Genomic DNA, 16,102 nt, shown 5'->3' on the forward strand with positions numbered 1-16,102 from the left:
AAATAAAAACGGTAGCAATAGCAAAGCACCAACAGCAACAGACGAAGAGAAATCGAATAAGATACAAATGACGATGCAAATGTCAATCGACGAGGATAGAGCATTGCATACATTATAAAGATGAACGCCTTTTCCTTGTATGCCGAATGCTCTCATTTTCAACAATCAGATTGACGGGTGTAATTTGATGCTGTTTGGATTATTTTATCGGACTAACTGTGAAACAAACGACAAAACAACAGAATAATAGACAGTAACTGTATACATATAAACACACAATTTTCTACATCGTCTACCTCTCTTTAACTCGGTTCGCTTATTTGCCACATTTTTCGATAAACATTTCACGCGAACTCAACACGCGCTCAATTCCTACGCTTAAAACGGAAATACACACGGAATATACCTATTTCACCGAAGAAGAAGAAGAAGAAGAAGAAGAAGAAGAAGAAACAGAAGCAAAAGCAGAAGAACACCAACAACAACAGTTGCATCAACGAGCTTTGGTAGCAGCACAACGACATAATATTTTGGAATATTAGTTTGCGTGTCAACAAGAGAAATAGATATATATATATATAGAGAGAGAGAGAGAGAAAGAGAGAAGAAGTTTGCTGTAAGGACGACGCACAATAACAACAACAATAAAAAGGTTAGATGATATTGTCTATACAGATTTTTGCGATGCGAATTCAATTCAGAGTATAATTTCTCGTTCGTTCGCATTTTCTCTCTCCCTTTCGTCATAATATCGATCTCTTTATGTCAGTGTCGGTGTGGTTCGGTTTACGGTGCGGTGTGGTGTATTTTGACACATTCCGCGAAACACACACAAACTCTCTCTCTCTCTCTCTCTCTCTCTCTCTCTGTGTGTGTATCTGCCTCTACCGTACATGAATCATTTCCACCTCTTCGGTATGTGCATCTTTCTCTCTTTCTCTCTCTCTCTCTCTCTCCATTTAGCTCAACAAAATTGCGAATACGGTAGATTCTTTTGGTTCTCATTTCCGTGCTTGAAAGCTGCTTGTCGATTTATGTTGTCATTGAACATGAGCGTGAACACATTTTCTGCATCAATATTTCAATCAAAAATTAGTTGTGCGTTCTCATCTCATTTTCTTCACACAAACACACGTCAATGAGTTTTTCGTTCAATTTACAACGAAAATCCCCTTTGTTCAATAATATGTAAATGTAACATGGTGTTTACATCGGAAAAAAAACCTTTTCAATGAGCATTAATTTAGCACGCCCCCTCCCCCCTTCTGAAGAATTCACCGAACATTGTGCACGTTCAAAATTGATTTTTAAATCAAGCGGCAAAGTGAGTCGCTTAACAGGTCAACTCAGTTCTTTTTTTGTGTGTGTTCTATAAAGCGTGTCACCCATATTTTTGTTTGGCCCGAAAAGAAGAGTGAAAAGGATGGAATGCATCACACACCGATCCACACAATTTTATTGGAATTTGTCAATTAAATGAAGTATCATACTTCACACGCACTATCACATTCACAAATTCCCATTAACTATTTTAACCTAAACAACACATTGGCTGGCTGACTGTGACTGTGCTGGCATCTCAATGTGCACCGTAGAACTTGCAGCGAAACATGCTATAAATGACTTTTCAACCCACATTTGAATCTCTGGAAAGAGTGAATTAAACCGATACGACGCATCGTGAAAGAATGGAACGCTTTTTACATCACCTAGAGAATAGTGTAGATGTGCAATTTCTCTTCGGTTTTTTATCCACATACCATCTCCTCCATTAGATTCTCGCACAGCATCAAATTGTTAGATGATAAAAGCGTTGGCATGTACGAACCCGAGCGCGAACATATGTATTGTATGTGTACGACAACAAAAAAAAAAAGAATGGCTTTTCAAGCGCTGAAAATGACACATCGAGTTTCACACAGAAAGAGATGAAAATTAAGTGGAATACCTGGTTTTTATTGGTGATTTCTCATATCTCTCCGTTTTATGTCTCTCGTTGCTTTGCTCTACCTTTCACTTTCCACTCCCGCATTAAGTCTTACAATTGAAAATAATTACCCATTTCGGGTAGTACCCGACGGGTACTAACAAACACTGATTGTGTGTGAGAGAGAAAAAAAATGTGGTCCAAGGTGTGAATGAATCCGCATTGCTTCAAAAGCGATTATGAAAGTTTAAGAGCTCTGCATCGCAGTTGAATTATAAAATTTGAATGAACCATCCGTTTTTTTCCTAACTGCCGAAAAAACTGCTCTGTTCCCCTTACATCGGCATTAATTCATGTTAAATTAAACAGTGCTGAACACTCCATTCGATTATTCGATTATTCAAAGTGATGTGTGTTGTTGTCGTCATTTATTTTCGTTTTCTGCTCGCGGTATTTTATTTCCATCCACAAGCAATTAAGCATCCTGAAGCAATTTCATGTGAAATGAACGATGTAATATTGGCGCGCGCCAATCATTCATATCGCAGAGAAAATGCAGTCGTGCACAAATCTAGGTTAAAAAGTTACTATTACAATCCGATTTGATGTTATTATTATTATATAAAAGAGGCAAACGGTGAATTCCGTTGGTTTAAAAGAAGCGAAAAAAAGGAAAACGTGTTCATTTTATTTACGATGCCGTACAATGGCAGCCCACTTGATATGCAATCACACACAAATTTTTTTTTCTCTCTCTCTCTCTCATTCTACTCTTTTCAACCTATTCCATGCCGTTTTTTGCGATGAAAAACTATTTTTTTCCGGTGTATGTTTTTTTTCGCACCATACATACTTCCGTTCAGCATGTATTTATTTTGGGCTGATTCGGTCCACGTTTTTGTTGTTGTCGTAGTTGTTATGGTGGTGGTTGTATTGTTACTCCATATGGAGCAACATCAAAAGTTAATTAATTAAATAGCCACGAACTGAAATGAATGTGAACGCCATAATATGCGGTCAACAACAAAGATTTGCACACCTTCGGAATCGGAACGTGTGAAATGCATGGATAACGGGCATTTTATGTCATTGCAATTGGAAAACGAGCAATAAATGCAACGAAACAAAAAAAAACCAGAACAGAGAAAAAATGAGAGATAGAGTTAAGCACGCGCCACTCAGGTGATTCCAGCTTTTAAAGTGCGAATAAAATGCATGTTCGTAGGTGAAATACCGAGCTCATTTTTCATAAAATTTAATTTCACATTTTTGATGGAACGAATGAACTGAGTCAACTGTCATGCTGTCTAATATATGTGACAATTGAGAATTTCGTAATACGTTTTTAGAACAACACTTATCAATTAACGTTACACTTGAATGTGCAAATTTTTTGGATAAATTGTCTCCAGTAAAAGATTGAAAACTGTGCACTTTGAAACAATTAGTTTGGTCCAATCATAAATTCACTTCAATTGGATGCTCACTATATTTCAGTTCAAGTGTTATTGTTTTTTCTGAACAACCAAGAAATGGTATGGTGTCATCTCGAACTCAAAACTATTGAACAGAAAATCATTCTCCGTAATTTATTGCGTGCAACTCCTTCAAATAGAGAGAGAGAGAGAGAGAGAGAGAGAGAGAGAGAGAGAGAGTTCTCCTTAATCGATCCAATATTTTTCTTTATTCTAGACGCAGATACTTTTTTAGTATGATTTTTTTTAGAGAGAAAAATAAATGATACGGTGGCCGAATAACCTGGCATAAAGATTCACAATACAATTGGGTCAAATGGTATTAAACCTCGAGTTTAAACATGTATCACTAAACAATGGCAATGGATTGTAGCATTTGACATAATACCCTTTCAACTTTGATCGTGTATTCGATTTTATTCATGTTTTTTCATTCATTCAGATGAGTTTATATTTTCGATCTACCAAAACAGCGACGTACATTTATGACGCATTTCTTTTTCGATTTAACAATTCAGCTCCCGTTTATGCCAAAGACCACGTTCACATTTCAATCAATTAATTTATTATGGAAAAGTGCCTTTAATTTCGGGGTCAAGAGTTTTCAAACAAGAGTTGTTGTTATGTTGAACACGATTTCCATCATTTTGAAAATCAAATCGTTTGAAATTACATCGATTTTGTTGTTTCGAATGATTTATATGTCATTAACTGGGTGTGCCAGAATAACTGTCGGGTTTATATATGTCTCAAAAAACGACAATTTGGAGTGGAATTTTGATTTGATTTTATTTTCTAGTGGAATTTAACATACACTTTTAGATTTAGTCTTTTGATTTGATTCTTGCACGTGGCACGCATTTCATTCATGGGAATTTTGTTCCAAATCTTCACGGTTTTTTTTGAATGTGTACAAATTGGTAACCTTAGTAATCTTTCGACTATTGAGCTTCGATGTAATGTAGCCCCAAGCAAAAAAATCCAATGGGTTTAAGTCGGGAGACGATGGCGGCCATGAATCTTTGTCAATGAAATCGGCCAAATTTGTTCGTAACCACTGTTGCACTGTTTTAGCTCGGTGTACAGGTGCGCCATACTGCTGAAACACCCATGGTTCGTTTTGAAACAATCTCTTGGCTTGTGGCAACAGATTTTTGCACAATATTTCTTGTTTATAACATTTAGCGTTGATTTTTACGTCTTTTTTTATGAAAACCAAACGATCGGCCGAAAATGCGCCCCAAACCATCACTTTTGGAACATTCTGTAATCGTTTAACGGTCTTTTCGTATTCAGGATTATCTACTGCAGACACTGCATACACACGATCATTTTGTGCATTGAGACTTGGCTGTAGCAAGAATAACTTTTCATCCGAAAAAACGATATTTGAATTGGCGTGCCGGCGCAACAGTTCTTTGCATTATTGTTTTCTGGCTTGCATATTTTTGATCGTAAGACCATGTCGACGGCTTTTTTTGAAAGGTGTCGTGTTTAAGTCTTTTTTCAAAACTCATGGCACACCCTGTATTTTTAACGATATGTGGTCTGACAAACTATTTTCGGATTCTTCGAAATTACTTCAAACAAACGCTATCGTTCCAATTGTCGATTTGTATTGTCATACAATAACTTTAAAAACAAAAACGTTTCAGTATCGTGTTCAATTTGAAAATGTTAATATTTGTTTTGGAATGAGGTAACTTCCATTATTGAACGGCGCAATGCGTATTTTGTTTGAGATATTAAAAGTCTTAGTGCAATTTTCAGTGCAGTCAGTTACTCTGCGCAAAATACTCTCTCAAACAAATAAACATCGTCTCTAAATTGATATAAGAGCCATCATTTACACTTAATTTTTTCTAACTTTAATTACGGAATTGTCAAACTTAAGTAAAGAGCTTGTTGTTAGTTATTCGGCTTCTTGACTTTTCTTGAAGACAAAGCAAAAATCGGAGTTGCAGTCTCTCGACTAGATTCAACTCTCTGACTCAAAGTGTCTTTGAAACGTCAAAGAGATTAATGGTTGCACAAATAAGAGGCATTGAAAGTATTTATTCTCTTAAAATCAACGATTTTTCTCCGATATAGTCCGAGCAGCAAGCAAACCTATATACTCAGTTAATTTTTTTGTTGCTTTTGTTTTTGCGTCGACTAAAATTAGGAACGAAACGTTATTCATCGAAATGTCCGTTCATTTTCACATTTCGCCTAGAACAGCTGCAATTGAATTTAATACGGTATTTTTTCTGCTCATGGTTAACTTATTATACTAGAATATTGCGGTTGATTTATGATGGATCGTAAAAATTGGTTTCATTGTTGTCGAACAAAAAAAAACGCGAATACCAAACAAATATGCCAACTACTACCCTAGTGAGTATCGTAAGTGAGCACATCTTTCTCAAAGCATATTAATCGAATCAGTCAACCATCATACGCACGCGCGGCAGATGATGCTCATTTAGAGTGTTTGGAGTATTTTACTCTAATTCGGACACAAACGTGTTTTTAACATATTGTGCTTCGATTTCATCATACTTTTTGATTATTTTCATCATTACATGTGGTTTTTTAAGTGAATTTTTCCACGTGAAAGTTTTTTAATGAAATCCATCATAAAAATGTATAACAAGCTTATAATTGACCAATTTTCCCTTAATCATAATCACCATTAAAAAAAACCATTGTTAAACTCATGTTTCCTTTGATTGGTGTCAGTTGGCAGTCCGAAAATTCAGGCAGTGCGTCGTTTCCTCATCTCAATCAGATTGAGTTTGAATTTTCAGTGAGCCACTGGCACCAGTGCTGAATGATATTCTCTCAAAAACCATCAAAATTCTTCAATCTATTACACAAAACTCTTCTCTAACATAATGTTAGAAACTAGCACATTTGAACGCTGCGTATGCAATAAATCATGTCGTAAAATAGTTATTTGAGAGTGAGCAAGAAATGTTATCCGCATTATACAAACTGGAGCGAAATATGAATGTAACCGCAAAATTCGGTTGGCTAAATATAGTTTTGTTTCATTTACATTGTGATCGAAGCCAATTGTATGCCATTTGTTAGCACAAATCAATAGGCATCCCTCGAAATGAACGAAGAAAATTAAAACGATATAAAAAAAGGCATTATGCGAACAGAAAAAAAATAAAATGTCTTACATCCGTGAGATGAATTTTTCCGCACTGTGATCCACAACATGCATTTATTACGTATCTTTTGCCGTAAATATGAATTCATGAGAAAACTGAATCTGATATAAGTTTTGTGATACAAATAATTTTTGTTGGACTTTTCAATGCCTGTATGATATCGTAATCATGTGAAAATTTGCAGATGTTATTTTTTTCACAAAAAGCTAACATTCTGAAAGTATGAAGAAATTTCAATACAATTGAGTGGTACCTGCCATTCGAAAATTTCGCTTTTGAGCAAAAAATCCAAAATTTTGTTCGGGAGGTATCTCTATTATGCATTGAAATCTCTTCAAACCCTCGGAATGTTATTTTAGAGTGCAAAAATAACCTGTGCAAAGTTTCAGCTCATTACGATATCATACAGGCATGGCTTCCATAAAAAAATCCAATGTTTTTCAAATTTTTGTATGAAAAGTGTGTCGAAATATTATTGTATCGCAAAACTAACATCATATTCGGTTTTCTCGTACCCAAAAACCCCCAATACATATTTTTGAGTGTTTAAGAATACATTAATTATCACTTTTGGAAGAAAAATTGAATTTTTCCCATGGATGCTCATGGGCATCACACCAGACATGACACTTTACTCTATCAATCAAATTCGCTCAAAATCTAATGGTTTCTATTCCTCGGCACCCCCAATCATCCTGTGAAGTTAGATTTTGAATTACTTTTCTTGTTTGAAAGTTATCGTGTCAACAAATTTTTGCGTACAGGGTACAGGGTACAGGGTACGCACATACATTCGGACATCGAAAAAACGCTAGATTCGTGTTCCCTGGCCCCAAAAACACCCAGAAAACACATTTTTGATGGGTGTTCATTTTTCGACCGATTCCAATACTTTACCTTACACACTAGGTGCGTGCGGAAAAGTAAAAACAATTTTGTCAATTGAAAATGGATCAGCGAGATGGCTAATAAAAAAACGTACAGATTGTTGAGCATAATTTTAGCTTTTTTAAACAATAGATGGACTCAATTGATTTTCCGAATGAAAAGACACATTTATGTGATTCGGGATTTAATGTAAGTTTAAAAATGAACAAGAACACTCACGATTTGCCTTTTTAAACAATTTTGAGCCAAGTCAAGTTAGCTTGAATGATTGAACCTATTTCGTGTATTTTAAAAAAACACTGTGTATGTCATCGTTTAGACGCCACTTTTTGAAACTTATAGTACTTGAAGATTATATTGTCTGACATTTCATGATATTCTATCGATTTTAGCATAAAATATATGATTTAAAACCAATTGAATGTCACTTTTGGTTCTTCATAAAATGATCCATTTTATATTGCGAGTTGAAAACATATCTTCACCACGGCCAGTATAGCAATGCGCAAATCAGGCCAGAATGCTTTCAAACAGCATTTATATTGTTTATACAGTCAAAATTGATTGAATTCAGTCATTGGAATAGGTTTAGAAGTGAATTATAGTTCGGATAAATCATGTTTCATATTCATATTTTGGCCCCACGTTCATTGCTCACAATTTTCTATGCAAATGACAGTGTTCCAGCTTGAAAATTTTGAATGGAAATGTGTTTTATTTTCATTCAAATCGTTTGAAACTTCACCGGTCGATTACCATCAATTTTTAGTCGATATGGTTGTGCGGAGATATTTTTATTTTAACTGAAAACGTCATTTTTCAATAAATACACATAATGACCTACCGAGCTCTTGCGGCACCATCTAGCGTTGAGCTATCGGCATGAAACTTTACACACGTTATTTGCACACCATATGGAAAAGTATTCCGAAGTAAGAGCGAAAAAATTTCAACTTTTGTGTTTTGGGGGCCAGTCTAATCGAAATGCAATTTTTTCTATGGTACACCAAATGTTTTTATTTCCTTTGATCTGTAATTTAACACAACAGTTAATTTTTGCCTTTTTTCTGTGAATTTTTGCCTTGGATAGTCTCACCCAGATGAACTGCACATACATCTTCAATGATAGGAATATCGACCAGCGGTTATAAAATATGATTTATATATTTGAGAAAAAGCCTGATTCCCCTTTATTTTTTCTGGCAAAGACATTGACTTTGTTTCCTTGTCATGCTATCTAATGCATAAGACGGCAGAGAATATGCATTTCAGTGTTTCTGTTTTTTAAGTGAAAATTTTCTGTGAAGCGCATATTCTTAAGAAAATCCGGTGAAAGTGCAGCGATAATAAATGCCATAATGTTTTTTTGTAAAATGCAGAGAATTCCATTCTTTGCAACGAACATTGAATTGTTGGCATTTCCCACAGGAAGATATATACCATATTAATGCAAGCATTTGATGTGAATGTATACTACACATTGTGTACATTTGTTCAGTTGTGCACGACTGGCACATTAAAAGACTGTATTGGACTCCCGAAAAACAAACGTTGTTCTCCTTTGTATGGCATGTGTGTGTATGTATGGAACATTGTTGAGATTCTCAATTCGTTGAATATAAAAGGAAGCTATCTCTAACAGTTGAATGATTTCAATAAACGTGGACATTGGCATTTTGCATCATCATACAATATAATATGGTTTGGTGATATCAAAATAGTGTCGAATTCCATTCGACGGTATATTGTATTTTGGGAGCATGCATCCATTCGATACGCACACACATTTCCGCATATAAATCGATTTGTACATCTACCATCTGCATAAAAGTACAAAGGTTGCCAACGACTGGTAAATATTCTATAGTTATCTAAGAGCTTATTGTCTAGCTAATAAATAACCAATTGATGATGATGACAGCATTGTTGCTTGGAGTTTGTGTACAAACAATTGATCGAGAGAGGAATGCACGAATTTAATATAAATATTCGCCTAAAGAAGCCAAAACGAATAGAAGTGAACCGTATTTTGAATACATTTTGAGCTTTTGGCAATACAAGAGGAGGCAGGCTGAACATATAAAAAATGCTTTCGAAAATTTAAAGAGGCAATTTTTTTCTGTACAAAAAGTGAAGAGTAGAAAAGGTGCACTTACATCCACGAAGTGCAATTTTTCGATTAAACGAATTCAAATCTGTGCTACGGAAGTAAGTATCATGCGTTCTTGTTTTGTTTTTCACTGATAAAATATTCACCGAAAAAGAATACTTAAGGAAAGAATGGATCCACTTCTGTTTTAATAATGTCACCCGCTCGCTGGTATTGTTTTCATGAGTGTGCACATGACGGTCGTCATTGATTCGAAGCGATTCGATTGTTATTTATATGCATTTGTTAAGTCCGAAAATGTGGTGTTTCACAGTAAATGGTCAAGCTGCAATGGTAAATATTTAGTATTCAGCAGACAATGTGCTGAGAGTATGCAAATGTGTGTGTGTATACGTTTCCTTTATTTACCTTTGTTAAAAGTCATTTTACGGTTTTTAAATGGCGATAGATTGTGTGCTCGGCACTTTAACATGCTCCAAAATCGAGTTGCATGCTGAGACATATTCAATTTAAAACAAATAAATGTGCATTTAATTTGCTTTCAGTTTGGCAAACGTTTGTGTAACCACAAAAAAAAATGATTTTGTTATCGCACAATGCACACACCGTCTAAAACAGTGAAAATGAACAGAGGCAAATATCGTTTTTTTTGTTGTTTTTGAAATGACATCCTTTGATACGATAAGAAAATACTGCAAAAACAACAATTCAAATTTTCCATTCGGTGCGAGAGGAAGTGAGCGTCTGAGGGTGGTCTTTGTGTCAACAGTAAAATCGAAATGACAAGGTCAATTGAAGCGATGCAATAAAAGAAAGTGACGAAGAAGAAAAAAAAAACAACGAAAAATGTATTGCCCGAACATGACATAAACTTTAAATTTTCAACGATGATGTACAAAATGTCTTTAGCAGTTTCATTTAGAAATTGAATCGATGCCATCTCAGTTAAACATAATTTGTTCCAATTTTGTTGTCTTTTTTTTCCTTGCAATGTAATCAAAGTGAAAGCGGTGACGATGGGGTGGTGATGTTGGTGATAGTGTTCAAGATGAACGTGTCGCGCGCGTGATTACAAGCACCAACAATACAAATCAAACATGAAAAAAAGCGCACAACAGAAAATCGTCGTTGTTTGCTCATATTCACGTTTTTTTCGAAGAAAATCTTCATTTATTCTGAATCCAGGATATCTAAATATAAAACCATTTGCGAACTCTCACTCTCGTTTTCGCCCACTTTTTTCTCATCGATTCACCCTCTTCGTCCTCCATGAGATGGGATTTTGTCTCTCTCTTTCTCTCTCTCTCTCTCTCTCTTCCATTTCTCTTGCTCTCTTTCGGTGCAGAACATTATGCAATTCAAATGAACAAAACAAAACGCGAATAAGCAGAAGAAACCCGTTGTACCAAAAAACAAACCGTGAAAATGAAGTGGTACAAGAGTTGATGTAGTGTGTTGCGCGAAAAAATGGACGGATGGCGTTTATTTAAAAAAAACTACCAACAAATACGGTGCTCTTCATTTTTCAATACACACATACAAAAAAAAAACAAAGACCACAAAAGCGGCTAAAGTGAACTCGAAGATGGCACAAGAAAGAAAATCATTAAATAATAATAAAAGCTGAGTTAAAACAGCGAATAGAAGAAGCAACAAAAACAACAAATTCGAACAACACAACGAAAAAAAAAATGAACTAACAAGCCTAGAATGAGAAGCAGAAATGAGGTAAAGCTAGGAAAAAATGATGTTTTTGTATGGAAAGCAAATAGAAAAAAAAATGAGAAGAATTATATTCGGTTCTATCACTCTGAGATTTACCATATTGGAACGATGAAATGAGAAAATGAACGTACATAAACCGGAAAAATAGTGCACGAAAGCCTGATCATTAAATGTGAAAGTCAGAATGAATGCCATTGTTGTTGTTGCTATTGCTGCTGGTAGCTATCGTATTTTTTTGTCTTCTTCAGTAGATTTCTGCAGAGGCAATGAAACAAAACCAAATAAAACGCGAACGAGAGTGAAAACAGCAATAACAGCGTAATCACTTATGCAATCAGCGCGCCGAATGCATAGAGAGAGAAAAGTATGGTTGACAGAAAATGTGAGCGCAAAAGTTAACTATGGCTATAGCAAAAATGGGAAAGAGAGAGAGAGAGGGGGGTTTAGAAAGAGCGACAGAAACAAAAAAGAGCGACAGAGAAATTCAATAGGCAAATTTAATTGAAATGAGTCGAACAACGCATATCCAACATTATTTGCAAGACAAAACGATTGAATGCTTCTCGTACTTCTTTTTTTGTATTGTATTCAAAATGAGAATCGAGAGACGTACACACAGTAAACTTGTGATTCGGAATACAAACCAAAACGAAAAGAAAAAAAACTAACAACAACGAATACACAAATAATAATAATAAAAAAAATCATCTGCATTGCGATTCAGGGAAACATATGCCAACGACAAAACGCTCTGTTTTCATTTTGCCATCTCATTGTAGTTCATTGTAGTTTCGATTTAGAAGTGTAATGGGAGCATCGTTAAATTGTTGTGCATGACGGTGCACAGGATAGCGAGACACAAACACAGAGCACACACACATACACATAATAAATATAACGGCAAACAGCAACAGTTTTTCTTTCAATATCGGAATAGAAAAAAGAGTTTGGAAGGATGGTGGCGGCAACCAGTGCTGCCAATGTAAAAGCAGGCAAGCTTGAACGAAATGGTTCGCGCGCGGTCTCATGTATCGTCGCACTACATTCGAAATCTTTTACACTGTTTTTGTTGTCATCGTTTCGCTTCCTTGCAAAGCGTTGACAACGGAACGGCTTAAAAGATACAAAACATGCCAATAAGAAAGTGTACAAGCTACCAATTCTAATAATAGCGATCAAAGTTACATATCTGTTGCGAATGCATGGTGGTTTTCCTTTCATCTTCCTTTTTCCGCTTCTTCATTTTCCGTTTTCTTCTCTTTATTCGGACTCTCTGTTTTCATCCATTTTTTTCTCTTCATCTTCGTCTTTTCTCTGTTAGTTAAGTGCCGTCGTCGTTGCCTTTGTGTCGCTTATCTTACGATGGTGTGAGCGTGTTTCTTGCTTTTTCTTTGATCATTTCAGCACATACTTCGTCTACTTAGTGGGTGTGCGTGTGTGTCAAATACTGTATCGTCTGTAATACTGTATAACTTATGGTGGACGGACAAAGTGGCATCCAAAGCTCAAAAATACCACCATATACACCGACACACAATATATTTTAGATGATTTTAACCAAAGCAAATGTAACTACATGTAATTTTGTGGCACTTTGCCACGATCCAACAAAACACGCTCACGCTGATTTTACTCTTTCTCTCACTCACATTTTATTCTCTTTACGCTTTCTCTCTATCGTTCTACTTCGCTTTGTTCCACTCCCACACCATTTATTCTCGTTGGAACATTTCAAATGGCAATTGCATTCGCAATATTTATATTTGCAGTTGCGTTCTCTATTCATTTTTTTCTACCATTTTAACTGGCATGTCTTTGTTATTGTTATTATTCACAACGACATGTTGTCGTATGCACATGCACACACTCACTCTCGTATAAAGTTGTTGTGTCGCGCTTCGTGCGTTGAGTGGCTTTCAGTACAGTTACTTGTCACACGCTCCATTCACAACAACAAACGTTAATGCTTTTTTTTTATCAAACAGCATTTCTACCTGAAATTTCTGAGAATAAAATATAAAAAAAGATTTGTTGATTCCATTCAAATTGAATGCATTTGATCGCGTTCATTTCATGATTGTTGTCTTTTCGTATCAATTTGTTGAAATTTGAATATTTGATTGATTACATTTACAAATTTTAGTGTGGGTTACCAATTCTGTCATGAACGAACTCACGTCCATTGACATGTCTACCGCCGGTATACCGGTAATTGTCGACTTCAAAGAGCACCGAATTAAGAAACGCACAAAATATCATTTCATGTCAACATTTGAAAATCGTTCAGCTGAACGCTCCATTTGTTTATGAACTTCTTCACAAATATTTTTTTTTTCTTTTTTATGACAAAGATGAAAAGAAGAAAATAAAGAAAGTAGCGAGAAATCGTCCCATTTTTTGCAGCCGAAGCGAGTGTTTTTGAACGCTAAAACCACAAAAAATTAACATATTTTTAATTTTAGCTTCTTCTCGTGAAAAATGTGATAAGTCGTGAAAACCAATTTAAAATTCATTTGAAGAAAATCTGGGAAATTTGATCAATCTTTTGCTCTGGGCCTTTTCCATTTTTCGAAAGGCTGCTTTTGCAGGACGCAATTTACAAGAAAACATAGCGCTTTTTTATTGCCATTTTTCTCATACTACGCAATTTAGCAACCATTTGGTTGAGAGAAGAAAAAAAACCGTTGGAAAATGGGGCACATTCGTCATAACGTCATTTGTACATGTAGCATCCGTTATGAGCCATCATCTTGGTTCGCTTTTTTGGTAAATTTCAAATCACCCATTTTTGCGCAATGTTATTCAACCGAAGTTGGGCCTCCATACACGATTGTCAATTTTTTGGCCAAATGCATTGCAAACTAGGGGGTAACCGCGCTTTTGAATATTGCAGATAAAGAAGAGATTTTAACTTTTTTAGCGCATTTGAATAGATATAAGTACAAAATGTCAATTTTTAACAAATATGTGAGATATTGTGAGATATTCTGATCTAATAATTGTTCTGGAAGTGGGCTTTGGTGGATCCTCAGGATCATCAGACCGCTCCCAGTTCTGGAAGTGGGTTTTGTTGGATCCTCAGGATGGACCAGACTATGGTTTGACAATGCCCTGGCCCATCCTGAGGGTCCACTTCCAGAACTGGGAGCGTTTTCATGATCCTGAGGATCCACCAAAGCCAACTTCCAGAAACTAGGATATGATTGAATACTTACAGATATTGTCAGATATGGTCGGATATATTAATTTTTATGAGATTTTAAGAATAAAGTTAAATTTCGATTACCCCCTAGATTGCAAATATTCAAGCATCCATTTTACGTATTATTATTTATTTCGTATCTCGTTAAAATTAGAAAAAGTATGTACTTATCGTGTTTGTGATGCATTTTTCTGTATATATATATTTCTATATGTGATATGATGAATGTTCCAATTTGTACACAAAGAACATGCACATGTGTCTGTGTGGAAGTACGATGGTTCCAAACTTCCTGAACAGAGAAAACACACACTCTCATGTGTTGATATAATGAACAAACGAACGACGATGCTTTGATATCAAATACAGTATAAATCGAATGAAAAGTGTACGATTTCAAATGGATGATTTTTTGTTCGGTCCGGCAGCAAATGCATTTTGATAAATGTTTCATTCAAAAAAGAACACATCGCTGAACCATTTAATTAAAATGAATTTTTCATTAAATAATTGGGTGATAAAGGGAGGAGCAAGGAGAGGGAGTGATGGAAATAGAAAAAAATGAGTTGTTTGAAAGGATGGAGATAGAAGTTAGTGGAAATATATGAAAGAGAGAGAGAGAGAGAAGAGAAACAAAGCTTCTTTGCCAAGGAACATAAGCGAAATGTGGAAGGAGAGAAATAAATTTGTTCAATTTTGATAAAGAAACGATTGAACGCATTGAACGTATTTCGATACTTCACACATTTTTAAGTAAAAAAACACTATATGTACAAAACTAAAATACAATTAAAAATGTGTGTCTTCTTCCAGACTTCGAGTATTGGCGAGCAGAGTTTCGGGATTGAAGTACAAGTGTGCAACATTGAGAATAGAAGGTCCACCACCATTGAATATAGAAGAAAAAAAAGTGTGTTTTAAATTGGTACGGGTTCCTTTACTGTGCTAATAAGGAAAATGAAATAATTTCAGTTGCCATTGATGAATGTGAATGTTGAAAATGGATTGACCTGAAGTGGTTATTATAAAGTGAAATGTATTTGAGATGTGCAGAACGATGGGATAGCGCAAAGTTTAGATTCAGAATAGATGAAGTCACTGTGTAAAATAAATTAAAAAACAAACAACCGTAAATAAATCGTTCCAAATTTAAAATAAAAAAGAGAGAAAAATTTAACAAATTAACCCAATTTAAATAATAAAAAAAAAATTGTTGATACGATTGCGATTACTGTTGAATAATATAAAGCAAAAAAAATATATTCATAGTGTTAATGTTTGTATTATATTTTGTGTTTCGTGCGTCGAAAGCTAGTTTGTGATTGTGTGATTAAGTTCATTTTGATTTAGTTCAAACAAAATACAAAAAAAGAAATTGGTTGAATGAATACACTTGATATCAAATCGAATTGCGAATGCGATGCATTTGATTTGTTTAATTGGCAATCGTGTATCAAGTCGTGCTAACGGTAACAGTTCATTGGAGGTCGTAACGTAGGTGCGTACTATTTCTCTATCCGTGATATTTTTTTTGGCAAAACTTTTTTTTCGTTTTTTATTTTGTTCGACACAAAAATATCACCCACACCCATATAAAACTGAAAGATGATATAT

The 16,102-nt window shown here is 35.1% G+C and overlaps 1 protein-coding gene across 7 annotated transcripts in view; it reads left to right on the forward strand.

Annotated features, from left to right (window-relative positions):
* The window catches only part of LOC116347895 (regulator of G-protein signaling 17), a 32,356-nt gene that overhangs the window by 2,029 nt on the left and 14,225 nt on the right, over positions 1-16,102 (forward strand). For 5 of the 7 annotated variants that reach the window (XM_031778691.1, XM_031778690.1, XM_031778696.1 and 2 more), the window contains one exon: positions 15,302-15,986. The exons of 1 other annotated variant lie outside the window; for it this stretch is intronic. The gene's annotated coding sequence lies outside the window, so the exon portion shown is untranslated. Of the gene's footprint in view, positions 1-25; positions 653-15,301; positions 15,987-16,102 lie in introns of those variants that run through there. One more of the 7 variants, XM_031778693.1, reaches the window with a different exon arrangement.

Source organism: Contarinia nasturtii, unplaced genomic scaffold (assembly GCF_009176525.2).
Source record: "Contarinia nasturtii isolate CC-2019 unplaced genomic scaffold, AAFC_CNas_1.1 Cnas_scaffold_2166, whole genome shotgun sequence".
NCBI classification, from domain to species: Eukaryota; Metazoa; Arthropoda; class Insecta; order Diptera; family Cecidomyiidae; genus Contarinia; species Contarinia nasturtii.